General features: G+C 36.1%; 2 protein-coding genes across 2 annotated transcripts in view; one reads left to right on the forward strand and one right to left on the reverse strand.

The window, feature by feature from the left end:
• Positions 1-10,711, reverse strand: part of LOC134743194 (uncharacterized) — a 47,151-nt gene extending 36,440 nt beyond the window's left edge. Inside the window, exon 1 of the mRNA XM_063676575.1 lies at positions 10,512-10,711. The gene's annotated coding sequence lies outside the window, so the exon portion shown is untranslated. The remainder of the gene's footprint in view (positions 1-10,511) is intronic.
• LOC134743226 (Golgi-associated PDZ and coiled-coil motif-containing protein-like) overlaps positions 1-16,454 on the forward strand; it is a 96,452-nt gene that overhangs the window by 38,751 nt on the left and 41,247 nt on the right. The window lies entirely within an intron of this gene.

The raw sequence follows: 16,454 nt of genomic DNA on the forward strand, positions 1-16,454 counted from the left end.
TTGCAAGCTATTTTGTGTACAAATGTAGCAACTGCAATGTTCTAATTATAGCTAAATAGGTACGTACTTTGTAGTCAAATGGTAAACCCTGTTTCAGTTAAGATAGCGTAGACCGTATCATCAATTATGCTTTACTTACGCAAATTAAAGATAATTCAAGGGTGGCACTTAGGTACTTACTCACGTACTCAGAACTCCTAATAGGCTATATGTACCATTCTGTAATCTTGGCTGTAAATGTTATTGGCATGTAGGTATCTGTTTTGTTCTTCGATAGAGAAATACATTACACATACACATGCGGCAAGTATTGTCGATGAATGAAACCAAAGATAGATATAACTCCGTAATAGATGGATACAGTCTAAGGAAAAAACGTGCCTCGAAAATCACGAAAATTTGATTCTCGATCAGATGGCGCCACTAGTTTTGGCCAACTCTCGTATAGAGGGCGTTGACTATTTCGTTTGTTATTTATAATTTTAACGCATACCAGTGAAATAACGTGGGTCAAAATCATATAAAAATAATTAATACAAATAAAAAAATCATTTATCCATATTAAAATACATTTTAACGTATTTTTATAAATCTTCAATTTTAGTTTTAAAGTATGTCGATAGATGGCAGTGAATTTACAGTGGTTACAAAATTTACTATGACAGTACCGCTGTCTTATTATATCCTCATTGATAAAACTCATCGCCTGACCTATGGGTAAATTATAAATTGAACATATACCTATATATTATTTTCATTTTTCATGCCCTGAAAGAGGGTCATTGTTGTTCTAAAAGGTGTGCAGAAAATGATACGTGTCTGCACTAGAGCATTTTACGTTCGAAGTACGATTTTTTTTACGATAATCAATTGAAATTTGAGTTTAAATGGATTTGTTATACATTCCATAAATAACGATACTTTTGCCTGAATTGTTAATTGAAAGTAAGTAGTAGTATTTCAGCCTCGGATTATTCATATTCATATCTTTATTGCTATCATGTTCATCATAATACAGGTGTTAATAAATACATTTGTAGGTACATGACACCATGTTAGGGCACTGCAACATTCTTAAATCTAGGTACATTTTTACATTTCTAGTACTTATCTTAATATGTAAGTAATTAAAATAATAAGAAATTAATGCCTTTCATCCCTTGGTTAACAATCTATTTTGTCTTCAAACGGAGACTGTTGTAAAAGTTAGCGTGTCCCGCTGATTACACAAAAACTGCCTTCTTGTTTTATGCACCTGATTCGTAATAATATCTACTGCTATTTATTTACACACGCAATTATCGGCATGCTTTCAATGCTTTGAAGTTGTTGAACCCTTTCGTTTGATAATAACACATCGCTTTTAAATGGGGTTGCTATCGCGTGACCTACTATCATTTCGTGATGTTATAGTATAAGAGTTTTTATCAACATCGGATTATTATGTCGGCCATTTAATTCAGTTATGGATTTAACCCTTCAAAAGTGTTTTGATTTTGATTCATGTAATACACGGTCGACTTTAGATAATCGTGAAAATTAAGATGAGAGCGATATCACCAATATTGTTACTGATTTTATGACTTTAAACCTCCTGAGACCCAGAAGCATTTGTTTTGTTTTTGAATTTGGAACCCTTAGTTACTCAACAAAAGTTCAAAATAGATTGTGGAATATGTACAAAAATTTGTACGCGGGGTCTTAGGAGGACACTGTCTGTAGGACACTCGATCCCTGAAGGTACAAGGTTTATATGACTCGAGTTTACATAAATATCACCCGTGTTACACACAAAATTTTTCATAACAGATGCTTACAAGAAAATAAGTTTCTAGGCAAAATGAATGTTAATACTTATTGTGACACAATTGAAAATAGTGTGATAGCATTAGTACTTGCTTGCACAGGGAAAGCTGTTTATATCTTAAATCACAAGTTCGCATTAATTTGTAACATAATTTAAAAAAGCCTTTATGGAGTATCAACGGCAATTACTTACCTACTCCCTGTAATAACAATCTAGAGTTAAGTTTGATGAAATAATATTTATATTTAGTCACACTTTTCTCTGTACAATCATAAAATCCTTATTAACCTATATGACGTCTAAGCGCCACTTGCACCATTTCACTAACTCGGGGTTAACCGTTAACCCAGTGACAAATTGTACTGGTAACCATGGTAACTCTAGGTTTAACCGGTTAACCCCGGGTTAGTGAATGGTGCAACTGGCTTAAGCACCATTTAAGAATGTAAAACATTTCCTTTATTTGTTAAAGCCTCTTTTAGCTTATATAAGTTTATGACACGCGACTAAAGCTCAGAGGTATTACATAAACTGTCTAATCCCACTAAACCTTTACTTTATCAACACAACCACTCATCCGTCTTCCTAAACTTCGAAAGAATAATGTCCTATAAGACAAATGAAGCTATAGACATAGAGCGCTTTTAAAATAATTGTGTGATTGTTGCTGGCGACAAAAAGCTTACCGTTTACGTCATTAATCTCTTTATCAAATAGTTGAGACTGCAGTGCGGGGGCCGCGGCGGCGGTGCATTGTGCAACCTCAGAACTGCATATTTTAGTCACTCTAATCGCATATCTGAATGTACCCACTACCGTAAAACACTTAACATCAGTGCCTTAAAACATTTGTCGCGTTATGATCTTAAGACACTGCCATTATTACACCATATAGTACAATCTAAATAAAACCTATATCTACAGATTTTCTATTTCCAAGAAAAACTCAAATTAATCTAAATTTAAACTTTAAACAGTCTTCTCTAAATTCACTTCTTCCAAATCTAAATTCAAATCCCTTTAGTTCGAGCGAAAAGATTAGAAATTTAAAAATGTATGAAAAAACCGGCCAAGTGCGAGTCGGACTCGCGCACGAAGGGTTCCGTACCATTACGGAAAAAAAACAGCAAAAAAATCACGTTTGTTGTATGGGAGCCCCATTTAAATATTTATATTTTTCTGTTTTTAGTATTTGTTGTTATAGCGGCAACAGAAATACATCATCTGTGAAAATTTCCACTGTCTAGCTATCACGGTTCATGAGATACAGCCTGGTGACAAACAGACAGACGGACAGACAGACGGACAGCGGAGTCTTAGTAATAGGGTCCCGTTTTTACCCTTTGGGTACGGAACCCTAAAAAAAGGAACAAGTAGTATTTTCGCAGTAGTCTTGAGCTTGACAATAATCACTATAATCAGTATTTAGACATTATTAGTTCTCGTCATTTTTCCTTATAGACATTAGTCCCCTAAATCAAATATTTGTGCTTTTTTGTAGGACACAACGTAAGTGAGTTAACCAACAAAATTGATTCCATTATTATTCCGTATGGATTACCATGACTAAACAATTTAACTGTTTCTTAAACTCGCCTCTGAAGCTTTTATTGGCAAACACGTTTTTTGAACAGCTGCGCGACAGCAAAGATTGGTTATGTTTTGGAATGATGAAAAAAAATCATAATAGGGTACCGACGGTATTGCTTTTACTGTGCGCGATATGAGCTCTTGCACGTCTACCGCTCCTTGCAAAGCTCTAATCAAACCTATCTTCGGGACATTATCATTTGCTTAATGAAATAGTTTGCAAACTCTACGATCGAGTATTTAAATAACCGCTTACTTTGTGTGTTTTTAAGTATCAGATTGATCATCGGCTAATACACATCACCGCCGTGGATAGGCTTTTCTAGCAATGTGTGTAATACAATTTTAGCCTTTCTTGGCTTATAGTTAGGTACCTATTGTTATTTTACAAACTGCCTTCATAATTATCTGATCAACTTTCATCCAGTTCTAATGAAAAACGTAAAACAATTTTCAAAATGTAAATACATAGCACCTGAGAAAATTGGTAATAATTCATGTCCAATTCACTTATTTTGGTACTTCACTGGATATATGACAAATAATGGGCACTAGATATCCATGCTTGTAGTGTTCCCCAATAGATATAGACATGGAAGCAAGTACATAGTTATGGGGTCCATGTTTCTAGTACGGAAGCGTTGCGGTGTCGAGGGGGTCGAGACCGCAGGTTCAATGTCTTGGTAACACGTCAGCGGTCTTTGTCGGTAGCACTAAAAAACAATAGCCATCGGTGACAATGAACAGATAATGTAGTAAAATTTAAAAGCTGGCATCGTGGCCGCCAGCCGGCAGGAATCTTCCGTTTGTTTTCACATTTGGTCTCATTTCGGGCCCATTAGGAACGATTTTTTGGAACGATCCTTTATTTCTTATTGCATTTAGATATCCAACAGTTCCAACAAGTGCGCATTGACCTTCGTGGTTCATAAATTTGGTGTTACGAATGTTAGCGAACCGGCTTCGCCGTGACATTATATTAATCACGACATTAGCATGGTGATTCGCTGTGAATACGCATTAGGAGGCTGTTATCACGGCTCGACATCTCGCAGCGACGTTTTGCGATCTACATGCAAATATTAACGGGTAATGATCTAAAAGCTTTCACGGTGACCGCTAATGTCTACAGAATAAGACACATTATTATTTGAGGATAAATCTTCCTATGTAACAGGTAAAAGCTTCTAAACCATAACGGCTCCACTATTATTTAGGACCAATACCAATATCAGGCATTCTTTTTTTGAATTATAGAGAAATCCATTTCCAATTAACGACAAATATTCCTAGGTACATACGGACGGGGCTTAGACAAAGGCATTGCGTTAATTCTCACCAAGGTGAAAATTAAGACATTGTTTCGGTTATTCTTATAGTTGTCACATTAATGTTACCTATCTACAAATTGTAAATATGATCTTATGTTACATAATATTGACAGCCTGTGCACTTTACTGCAGGAAGTGCAGGACAACATCTTGAAATTATTGGTTATCGTTATTAAACAATTTTCCTCCCTTTTTTTATGAGCGATTATGGTTTTAGTCTCTGTAATACAAAGGCTTCAAGTTCAAATAACTAGATTAGTCGAGTCTTTGTTTTCCAAACCTCTTGCAATTTACACATTATTTCGTGTATATTCAAAAAGCAAAGATGACGAAATGCAAATGCCGGTACTTTCTCTCGTCTCGCAACTGATACGCTGGAAGTATGGAGGTTAAGAAAACATTACATCTCCGTAAGAGATAGGATGCGAAACCCTTAATATATGTCACACTACACTACGTCTAATCGGGCGAAGTTTATCTTAGTCAAACACCTTAATGTGGTAATTACGGAAGATTATAAATTATTAAAATTGTCCACATTCGATATTATATTTATTTACTATTTGATTTTGATCATTATATTTATTTATTTTTATACAGTTTGTGAACTCTTAAGAATTTTGGTCAACTGGGTCAAAATTATATCACTTATTTCCTACCTATGTTATGGGATACAATTTTTTTTATGACCCGAAATGCACTTGTATGTTCTATATATACCAGTTAACACTGTGTTAAGCACAGTGTTAACTCGCAGCGATCTCATAAACTAAAGGATAATGAAACTGGTATTTGTTTATTAAAATGTAAGACATTATCTGTCGCCCAGGACGCGCGGGAGTTGTTTGTGGAACAAATACAAAACACTTGTGGCGCGGGAGCACTAGCCACCGCCGCCGTGTTTGCTCAGGGTTCTCGCATGACTCGCGATCCGATGGCAAGGGCCTCGACTACCGCGCGGACACTTGGGATAGGTTGTTATACAAACAACTAAACTGGCTCACTTACACTCGCACTTGAAACCATTACGAGGCTCACGCTTTGCCAAACCTCTTATAGCATGTTATACGTGATGTAGCGGATGCAAAGGTGATATACGTACTGGTACTGAACAATCCGCAGGATACTTAATCACTCCCTGCGTTTATTGAGCTGTGCGATTTACCGGCGAAAGTCTCGAGGCGCTGAATACGTTCCGCGTATGAACAAAATTTATGGAGCTTAATTATAAATTGGACATTGCGAATTGAATTCGCTTTGTAGAACGTGTACTTCCCGCAGGGAGTAATGCCGCACTAATAACAAGTTTCATATTTTATTAAAGTCACTTAATGCTAATCATCTGTTTAGCTCGCTACGCTTTTGTTTCAAAGTCATCGATTATAATATTAATGTTTTGAAGCTCACAATAATGAACGCCACCTCGACTGCTTGCGATGAAGCTCTTACCCATAATTATGATATCTCACATCTCACTTACGTATTCCGCGATTGACCTATTAGTATAGTAAGAGTCAATTATCGTATTTTACGTAACGAGCCGGCTTTAATTGGCAATTGAAAAAGTTGAGATTTATTGACGATCAAAGGTTCCTTCAACCGTTTCCTTGACCGGTATGAAATCATCGGTGTAGCAGCGCTAACGAGTGTTTGCTCTAGTGCTGCCCTTCACTCGAGCGCTCTCCCACGTCGTTATGCAATGATAGGGCTACAGCTACAGGCCCCCGGCGGCAGCTTTTAGGGACCCTGCTACCGGTCTCACTAATAATTAGTTCTAGTTTATGTCGTTTTGACGATTATGATATCAGACGCGGAGGCGGCGGTGCAGCGTTGGGATGTTGCAATTGCTTCCCGAGAGCAGCAGGCGATGGAAGTCATAGAGTCTATGACATATACATCTATGACATAGACAAACCAATGTAATTGCGCTCTTATAGCTTTCATTGCGATCTTGATGTCACAGTTATATTGGTCCGTTTGATCATTCGGTTCGTTCGCATTTAGTAAGCAATAGGAATACACGGTCAACGATGCACCGCACACCGCTATACGCTAGTTAACTAATGTCGCCCCACTAATGTCTTGATTTATGCTTTCGGCCCTAGGTTCGTTCACTTTACTCGCTGAGAATTCTAATTAAATCGGTTCTGGACTCTGTGACATCCTTAAATTCTGAAGGGGATTTAATAGTTGATGCTTTTTACTAGCAGTGCCACTTTACAAAGATCAAAGTTTAAACTTTACGCCTCGGGTTCCTGCTTGACGCGTAATGGAAATATGATCTTAGCTTTATGCACAGACAGAGTTGATGGATATTTGTTACAAAGACAAACATCAATGGATCAATCTCCGTGCTTTCTTGGATTTTTGTTTACATTAAGACTATTGCAAAATCAATGCTCACAGTTGTCGCTCCAAGTGTTAAACATAATAGTTATTGGTTTTACAAGGGGGTAAAGTTGTTGTTTAACCTTTCGTGCTGATACCCGAGGAAGCGAAAGATTCCAAAATTTAACCACTAGCGCAGCGAGTGGTTCGAAAAGTGGAATCTTGAGCGTTGACCTACATGCCCACAAGCTGTTAACTATTGCCCACAGGAGAGAAAACTTTACAGTTCCGATGAACACACAAGTTTTCTCCCCTGTGGGCAATAGTTAACAGCTTGTGGGCATATAGGTAATGATTTTATCATACTTATCCAAATAACAGGAGTACCTTCATGTGGATAAGGGTTAAATAAGAAAATTTCCTTGTTTAAATGTATAATTTTAATATTTAATTTCTATCAATGTTATTTTATATTTTTCATTTTTTATTTATATTTTTGTTTTTGTAATTTTTTTTGTAATGTGGTAAAATATGGGTTTGTAAGACCTGAAATAAATGTTTTTTTTATAGACCTTAACTGTTGGCTATGTCTACAGGAAAGACGTGAACATAATTTTGAGTTTGACCCATCTACTGTGTTAATGGTTTTAGTTAATCGTTACGTACAAATTATACAATGATATATATCATTGTACTACACTACGTAATGTAACATGAATCTGTTTATTCAAGGCCCGACACATCTTTAACGCAAAGTTTACTTGATTGTTAATGTATTAAACGGCAATAGATTGATAGATGTTCTTGACATCCAGGATCGTGTCAGTTTTGATAAATGGTTGTGATGAGTCCTTTCCTACCGAACTATATTAACTATATATCTACTAGAAATGGGCCGAATATTCGGTAATTATTCGGCTGAATAGTTCGGTTCGAACTGCCGAATATTTACCGAATAAACATTTTTTTTAAGGGCGTCCGCTAGTTAGCGGGCATGTACTTCGCGATCAGGTATGAGTCGCCTCCTCACCCCCAGTCAGTGATTTATTCTTTAATATAGGTTTTAATACATCTATAAATATTTTATTTAAACGATATGATATGTAAACAGTTAAAATTTGCTTCATTACCTACTCATTATCATTGTGGTTATCTACCCCATCATCCACAATTTTATTACAGTAGTAAAATGAAAGCCTGGACCGACTATCATTACTCTTTTTATAGCGACATTTTTAATCTAGATCTACAGTAGCGGCAAATAATATATCATATTTTTTAGATACATTTGCATAATTTTTTTGGTATTTTCTCAAAAACGGCTTTAGCGATTTCGATGAAATTTACAAAATACGTAGGAAAACGTCAATTCGATCAAACTAGGGTACATTTTTGAAGTAATTAGTTTGCCCGGTGCGTATATATTAAATTGTAAAGTAATGATTCGATTTAGTTTTCAAACCAGTGGCTAACGAGGGCGAAACATGGATCCATCTAGGTTTTTATTGTTGGTAAGATTCGCTTTTGAATGTTTTCAAGTAAGAAATTCGACATCAAACGACATCGACAACAAAAAGAAACATACTGTATTAATCATTGGCAGTGTTTTTGACAACTTGTTCGAAAATGTGCGGTAATGATGACATTTGTCAAAAGTCAGAATCATAAATAAAAAAGATAATCAGTAAGGTGGAAGAAGGTTTCATACTATTCATTACCACAGGAGCTATTAACACATACAGGCTGCTCCAAAGTAAAAAAATCGTAATTTGTTAATTTCTTCGTAACCGCTACAGGCTACACCGGTTGTTATGATACTTTGGTATACTGATTTTAAATACCCTAATGCATATATGTACATTTCGGCTTTGTCTAATGGCTAAGGCCACCCTGTATATACACGGTGTTACTTGAGCCACTGAAAACCTGAGACACCCCCAACAGTTTTTTTTATTTTAAACTCATCTTGAGGATTTATTCTTTAATCCGATAAATATTTAAAAAAAAATCCGTTGTTTAGTTTTCTTAACAATTCTATTCGACTGGTAATTCTACACAAGATACTTCGTCGTTTTAGTGACATCAAACAATTGCTAGTTACCATCGTAAACACTGTTAACTAACCATTTCCATACCTTACTGCAACGAGATAAGGTTTACCAATGGCAAGTTAAGGGTGTTGCTCATTGACAAATAACGTGTCAAATGCTAGTTATTGATATTGCATTACAAACTTGTAGACTGAACATGTAAAAAAAAATTTCCCCTCGTTAAAATATAGCGCAATCGATTCTCCTATCGATTCTGAACAAACTGTTTTTAATTTTTCAGTGGGTCATGAAACACCGTGTATATGGTCGTGATGATGATACAATCATTGTTTATGTGATATAAAGTCTAATTTCACGAATTTTCGAATGAATGCCTGCATAAAAATAGCAATATGATAGATTTTTTGCCGCTATTGCACTTCCCTTAATAATTGCATAATTATGTTTATTAATATTTAAGTATGATACCTATTTGACTAACCACAAATTAAGATTCCAATTAATACACATTAACAATTATCTATAAGTATCTCTCGTTTTGTAAGGTCGTCATAACTTAGCGGTTTCAGATAAAAGCTAATTTTATTGCTCAAGCTCACGATGCATAATTATGAATATGAATCTTTTATAATTACTTTGTTTATGTTTTATGCTAAGTGGATTTCATAAGGAAAATAATTCTCAATATTTTTTGCTGATCAAAAGTTGTGTCAAAATCCTTATCTTAGTAACCAAACTAATTAAAAGGAGTAAAATATTATAATTGCAATTTAGGTGCTTAGAGGTAACTTAAATATAATTTTATGAAATAAAACTATGAAAACGGATTATATCGCGTATATTGAATTTATAATACATCCCGACGTTTCGAACTCTTTACAGCGTTCGTGGCAGCCGGCATAGTTTATTTTTATCGCGTATATATATATATCTTTACTTGAAAAATAATTATAGTGTATAACTAGCCTTATGAACCGATTTTGCATGTACAACCAGCCTTAAAGTTTGTAGTCTATGTTTGTTCATTATTTTAGTATGTGGGTATTTTTGCATTTTGTAATTTTTCCTCAGTCACCCGTTGACCACGAACGCTGTAAAGAGTTCGAAACGTCGGGATGTATTATAAATTCAATATACGCGATATAATCCGTTTTCATAGTTTTATTTCATGAGTAACTATCGCGGTAACCGAAGACAATATTATATAATTTTATGATTACGCGAAAATTTTACTTACCATAAAATATAATGGTAATATAAAATATATATGTAAATATATTACCGTGGCGTCGTTAAAATCTATCCTTTTCCTTAAAATTAACGTAAAGTAAACAATTGATATTCGCACGTCGGATGCGTGCGCAATCATAATACACAACGCTAGTGATAAGATAACACACCGACCTAGGGTTGCTTCAGACGCGCAGGTTATCCTAGGGCTTCACAATCACTGTCACTGGTCATCACACATGAACTCGCGTGTCTGTGGGCAAGGGTGCGCGACAGGTGCGCGCGCCGCAGCATCCGCAACGGCTGTGGCGCCGGCCGCCTGATGCGCGGGCGCAGCGCCACGCGCCACGCCCCGTGCGTGCGACGTGCGTGGTTCGCGCTCCCCGCCCGCCTGAAGCCTGAACTTGCAGTTTTTAAGAGGCTTTTTTCATAAGTAACCGCTAGTTAGATTTTTCATGGATCTCATAGTACCAAAGATAGATATAACTCCGTAATAGATGGATACAGTCTAAGGAAAAAACGTGCCTCGAAAATCAAGAAAATTTGATTCTCGTTCAGAGGGCGCTACTAGCTTTGGCCTACTGTCGTATAGATGGCGTTGACGGTTTCGTTTGTTATTTAACAATTTTAACGCATATCAGTGAAAGAACATGGGTCAAAATCATAAAAATAATTAATGCAAATAAAAAAAAACATTTATCCATATTTAAATACATTTTATCGTATTTTTATAAATATTTATTTTTAGTTTTAAAGTGTGTCGACAGATGGCAGTGAATTTACTGTGGTTACAAAATTTACTATGACAGTACCGCTCTAGTATAAGTTACTCTATGATAGTACCTTGATGTGCAAAAAACGCCATTAACTGTTTTTTTTTTAATCCTCATGAGGTAAGCGATCTTTTCGGTAATGAATTATGTTTTTTCGTCAAATTCTTTATTGAAACGTATTCAACACCAGGCGTTCACAGAAAAATATATTATGTGTCATTACATAGAATCCTGTAAAGTTAAACTGTGCAATTTGAGAGGTTAATTTTCTTCTCCATTTTATGTGTATTGTGGTAGCTTTTATATGGAAGCTTAATTAATGGGTGTTTACTAGTTTTACTACTGCAATAACTTTAATTTAATAGGTACTAGCTTTCTAAAAAAATTGGACAAGTGCAAGTCGGACTCGCCCACTACCACTCTTTGTTCCGTACTTTTTAGTATTTGTTGTTATCGCGGCAACAGAAATACATCATCTGTGAAAATTTTAACTGTCTTGATATCACGGTACTTACATGAGATACAGCCTGGTAACAGACGGACAGACAGACGGACGAACAGAGGTGTCTTAGTCATAGTAATAGGGTCCCGTTTTTACCCTTTGCGTACGGAACCCTAAAAACACCTAGAGAAAAGACTATAAAATAAAGCTATGATAACTGAATTATACCAGGCACATTCACTTTACACTCCTGGAAATGCAAGCAGACCGTAATAACAGGAACTTATCATTGATACTTTCTTTTGACATACATATTTTGACTTGACGATTTTGAGTGCGTGAGAAAGACCGAAGCCGAAACCTATAAATTGTATATTGAATTTTTCTAAATGAGTCCCTTGTATAGGCGCTAATTAAAAAACACGGTATTGAATGTGACTAATGTGAGTAATGTTCGTTTTATGGTGAAATGACGTCGTGTGTGTTTGTATGCGGTGTAGTTGATTCACACACTTGTGTTGCATCATGCGTACATATTAAACTTCTCAAATGCTCCATTCGATAAACGTAATCAATATTGTAGTAGGGCGGCCGAACAGGCTTTAGGTTACTTTTCGTTCATGTCGTCTCGGATATGGGTGAATATGGTATAAATGCATTCAGTATAATGTCTTGAACCCAAATATATAAGATGACAAGCGCGAAAGTTGGTAGTTGCTGTGACGTCATAAAGTCTACAGTACAAAGCTTTTTACTTTTTTTCTTTTAAACATACCATGTGGGGTACCAAATGAAAGGGTTTTGTGAGTAGATCACAAATATTTAACATACTGTAACATTTAGTACTTGGAGTAACAAATTATTAGAAAACGTTTACAAAATTCACAACCCAAAGTTGACTTTGAACTGCTCGAAATTGAAAATGACTGAATGGATTATTCCAAATTTTATACCAAATGACTGTGAATATCCTCTATATAACGTCTAAAAATAATTAACCAGATATATCATAAAAAAAGTATACACCAAGTTGTAAAACAGTATAATTTTCTGTTACATTAAAATGCAACTATTATTAAAACAAACAAAAAAACCCGACTGTTTACATATATTTTTGAAATGGTCCTTTTAAATCTATTTCTAGAAGACTTTTCGTGAAAAGGCCAGGCCACTATTGGTTCTGTTTGCTACTTTCAATTACATGCACGCTTTCCCTTCAATGTTTTCATTGGTGCAAATGCAAATATACTTATAAGTAGCCATCATCGAGTGTAAGTTATGAATGATTTGGGTCAGGCAGCATCCATATAGGTACGTGGCCAGAAAACGCAACTCAATGCCTTAAGAATACGATTGTACTGAGATATGTGCGGAATTTTGCTATGTACCTACTTACTAAATTTATTGTATAAATATGTGTATTTGCTTCACGCGAATACATACATGGAAGGCTTACTTGAACCACTTATCGTGACAGACATCTTGACGTTATATTGGCTTGAATGATAATATGTTTGGTGACATTTTTATATTTTTAAATTAATAAAAGAACCAAACTTTAAGAACAGCATTTAAAGCGAAACGATGGTTGCTTTGTTTGCACATCAACGTCGTAGAATACGAAGAAAATAATTTGAACCTCAGGAAAATTCGGCGGAGACATCGCTCAAGATGACATTTGTCTCGAGTAAAATCTACCTACCTACCTATGAGTTTCGCATAGGTTCCGCGGTTTTACCGACATTGGCGTCGATGTTCTTTGCACAAGTAGATAAGACAATATTCTTTTTGATAAGAATAAGAATTAGTACTAGCAAATAATAGGATTAATTTAATCTTGAAGCATGAAAACCTTGACGCAACTTGAGCGTCGATTTTTCCAAGACCCGTTTCCTTTTATATTTACATGACCATTACATATATATTTTTTTAGTAGTCCTCACTAACGTCTATCCGCTTGGCAAGTTTTATTGAATGGCATTGCTGTCCGTGCAAGAATAGGGACTTTTATTGCAATTAGCCAATTACAATTTTCGATTACCGCGAACCGTGTCCACAGCCGGCTGCTCTCGACAGGTTTTGTAGGTTCTGCCTTACGGGAACAGAGCACGGGTGGCCAATTGGCCCTGGCTTTGGTTTCGCATGGGTTGCGCGAGCGCAGTCTTCTCGAAAACCAGTTTATCTTGGCCCTCAACTCAAGTTTCGACCTATGCGCAATTGAAGCATACATACTTACATATAATTGATTCGGCTCAGCCTTCCCTAATGCCTACACCTCTGGGTTTTGTTCTTGAGATTCAGGGGATAACTACTGTGCTCTCCGATTACATGCAGTTGGTCATATTTCTTGAGATCACTAGAAATTATTATGGCCCGCTCGAGTCAAACGTTTGCTTGAACTCGGCAATCGATGAGAACAGCCCCTGTAAAGTAAACTCGCGTCTCTGTGAATTATTTATCGCGCATAATTATAACTCTGGATATTGGAATATTAAATACTGTTAACACCATTATCGATGACTTCGAAGCAGGGGCTCAATTCGATATGTCTCAGTGGCAGTAAGTGACATTGGCAAAAGACTGTCGGGTTTTGCTTTTGGAATAGTGAGTTTTCTGTTTCTGTGTAGCAAAATTTTCGATTATACGGCTGTCAACGGACAATCCCGAATTGTGATGTAGAAAATTAGAATATATATTCCGTGTGTATGGATATCGATATCGCGTCCCGTGAAGTGCATGGGTTCAAATGGGGATTACTGTACGAACCTGACTAAATGCATAAAAATTTTCAATTGGTATAATTTATGATCAAATCACCTGTACGCATGTTGAATTGTTGATAATGTTAACATTTAAGAGATATTTGTAAAATTCGGATTCCATACCCATAAACAATTTATACAGGAATCCGTCAGTTTTATGATCGATGCGGTTTGTAATGTAAGTACTTAGCTTTTACATCCATGTCCAATTGAAGTTACGAAGCTTAGATTGGACAGTTTAGATTGGAATGGAGATTGCTAGTTTTGTCGTGTTAATGAATACACTCGTGATTTATGAGCCATCTCAGGCTCTTAAAGCCGTTATAACTCTAACAGTAAGCACTTACAACGTACAGTGCAGTTATCCTCGTTGGCAATCAGTGTTACCAACCTATAGGGCAAGTTATTTCTTATCACCAAAAAATCGTCCTCATATTTTTAGGGTTCCGTACCCAAAGGGTAAAAACGGGACCCTAATTACTAAGACTCCGCTGTCCGTCCGTCTGTCTGTCCGTCTGTCACTAGGCTGTATCTCATGAACAGTGATAGCTATAATAGAGAGTTGATATTTTCACAGATGATGTATTTCTGTTGCCGCGATAACAACAAATTCTAAAAACCGAATAAAATAAATATTGAAGTGGGGCTCCCATACAACAAACGTGATTTTTTTGCCATTTTGTGCGTAATGGTACGGAACCCTTCGTGCGCGAGTCCGACTCGCACTTGGCCGGTTTTTTGAAACCGTTTTATTCGCACGTTTAGTTATTTGACTGCGACGAATCAAAAAAAGGAGGGATAAAAAAAACAAAATGGCAGATTATACTGGCGGCAATTATTTATTAGTTCTCAATGTTTAAATTCAATTTGAGCTTTTTTATATTTTTATTATAGGTTTTTAGTTATTAGTCATTAAATTGAGAATTGGCATCACTGTCACCAATAAGTACTTATTTAACGGCGAGTCGCCACGATTTGCAAATGTAGCAGATTGCATCTTCTCTTCTGTGGATTTATAAGTCACGCGCTACGCTGGGCAGTTCGTGCCGAGAAATTGCCTTTATAACAGTCAATACCTTTCGCATTGACTTGCATCAATTTATTGGTTGTATCGATCTGGTTTTACTTGCGGTCACGGGCAGGTTGCTCTTGTTAAGTAAATGTAGTTGTCACGTTACTTTGTTTTGGGCTTTTCTAAATGATTCCTCAAGTTTCCTCTACACATTTTGATTCATCATTAGATTAAATTGAAATACACTACCGCTCAAAAGTATTTAGGCACCCGCAATTTTCACCATACAACTGTATACAAAAATTATTTTCAAAATTATACTGTTCGATCGCAGGCAAATGACTCTCTACATGTTGGGATTGTTGTTGCCAAAGACATCCTTTAAAATTTCGAATTTACTTTATGCAACGATTTAAAAAACCCTTATGTACTAGTTCATACAAAATAAAACGATCTTGTACTGGAAAACGATTTATGGATTTTTTTACGCTTGCCATTTGGTAAATAGGCAATGTACACGAATATTCTGCAACATCATTTTGAAGCTCGATATGTCTGTTAAATTAAAAAAGTAAACTGCACAAAAAACTGTTACCCGACTGCGACTTAGCGGTATAATTCTGAAAGTCGATTTTGTATACAATTGTATGGAAAAAATTACGAGTGCCTAAATAGTTATGAGCGGTAGTGTATGCCTTAACACCTTTACCTTTAGTTCATTGCCGTTGAGGTCTAAATTAAATCTTGAATTTAAACCCATCAAGGTCTGATTTAGGTAAGTAAGATGGCTGAAGAGGAACGTACTTACTTAATAGATTCATTAACACAAAGTTCTAGTGTTCCTTAACTTTCGGGCACTGAAGAGACAATTTTTATTATTTTGTATATGTAATATTCAGTGTAATATGGCGCTCATCCCTACCTGTATGTAAAATAATATCTTAAGCGTCATGCGTAATGATCGTGATGCATATAATGTTGTGCGTGACATCTAATACGGCTAACCTAACTTTACCGGTCTGCCAATACTATGTAATTGGAACGTCTAAATTTAATAATAGGACCCCAAGGGGACCCGCAGGACTCTCAGCTCTGACTTGCCTTCATTGGCCGTCCAGAGGGGAGTCG

Source organism: Cydia strobilella, chromosome 7, assembly GCF_947568885.1.
Source record: "Cydia strobilella chromosome 7, ilCydStro3.1, whole genome shotgun sequence".
Taxonomy (NCBI): domain Eukaryota; kingdom Metazoa; phylum Arthropoda; class Insecta; order Lepidoptera; family Tortricidae; genus Cydia; species Cydia strobilella.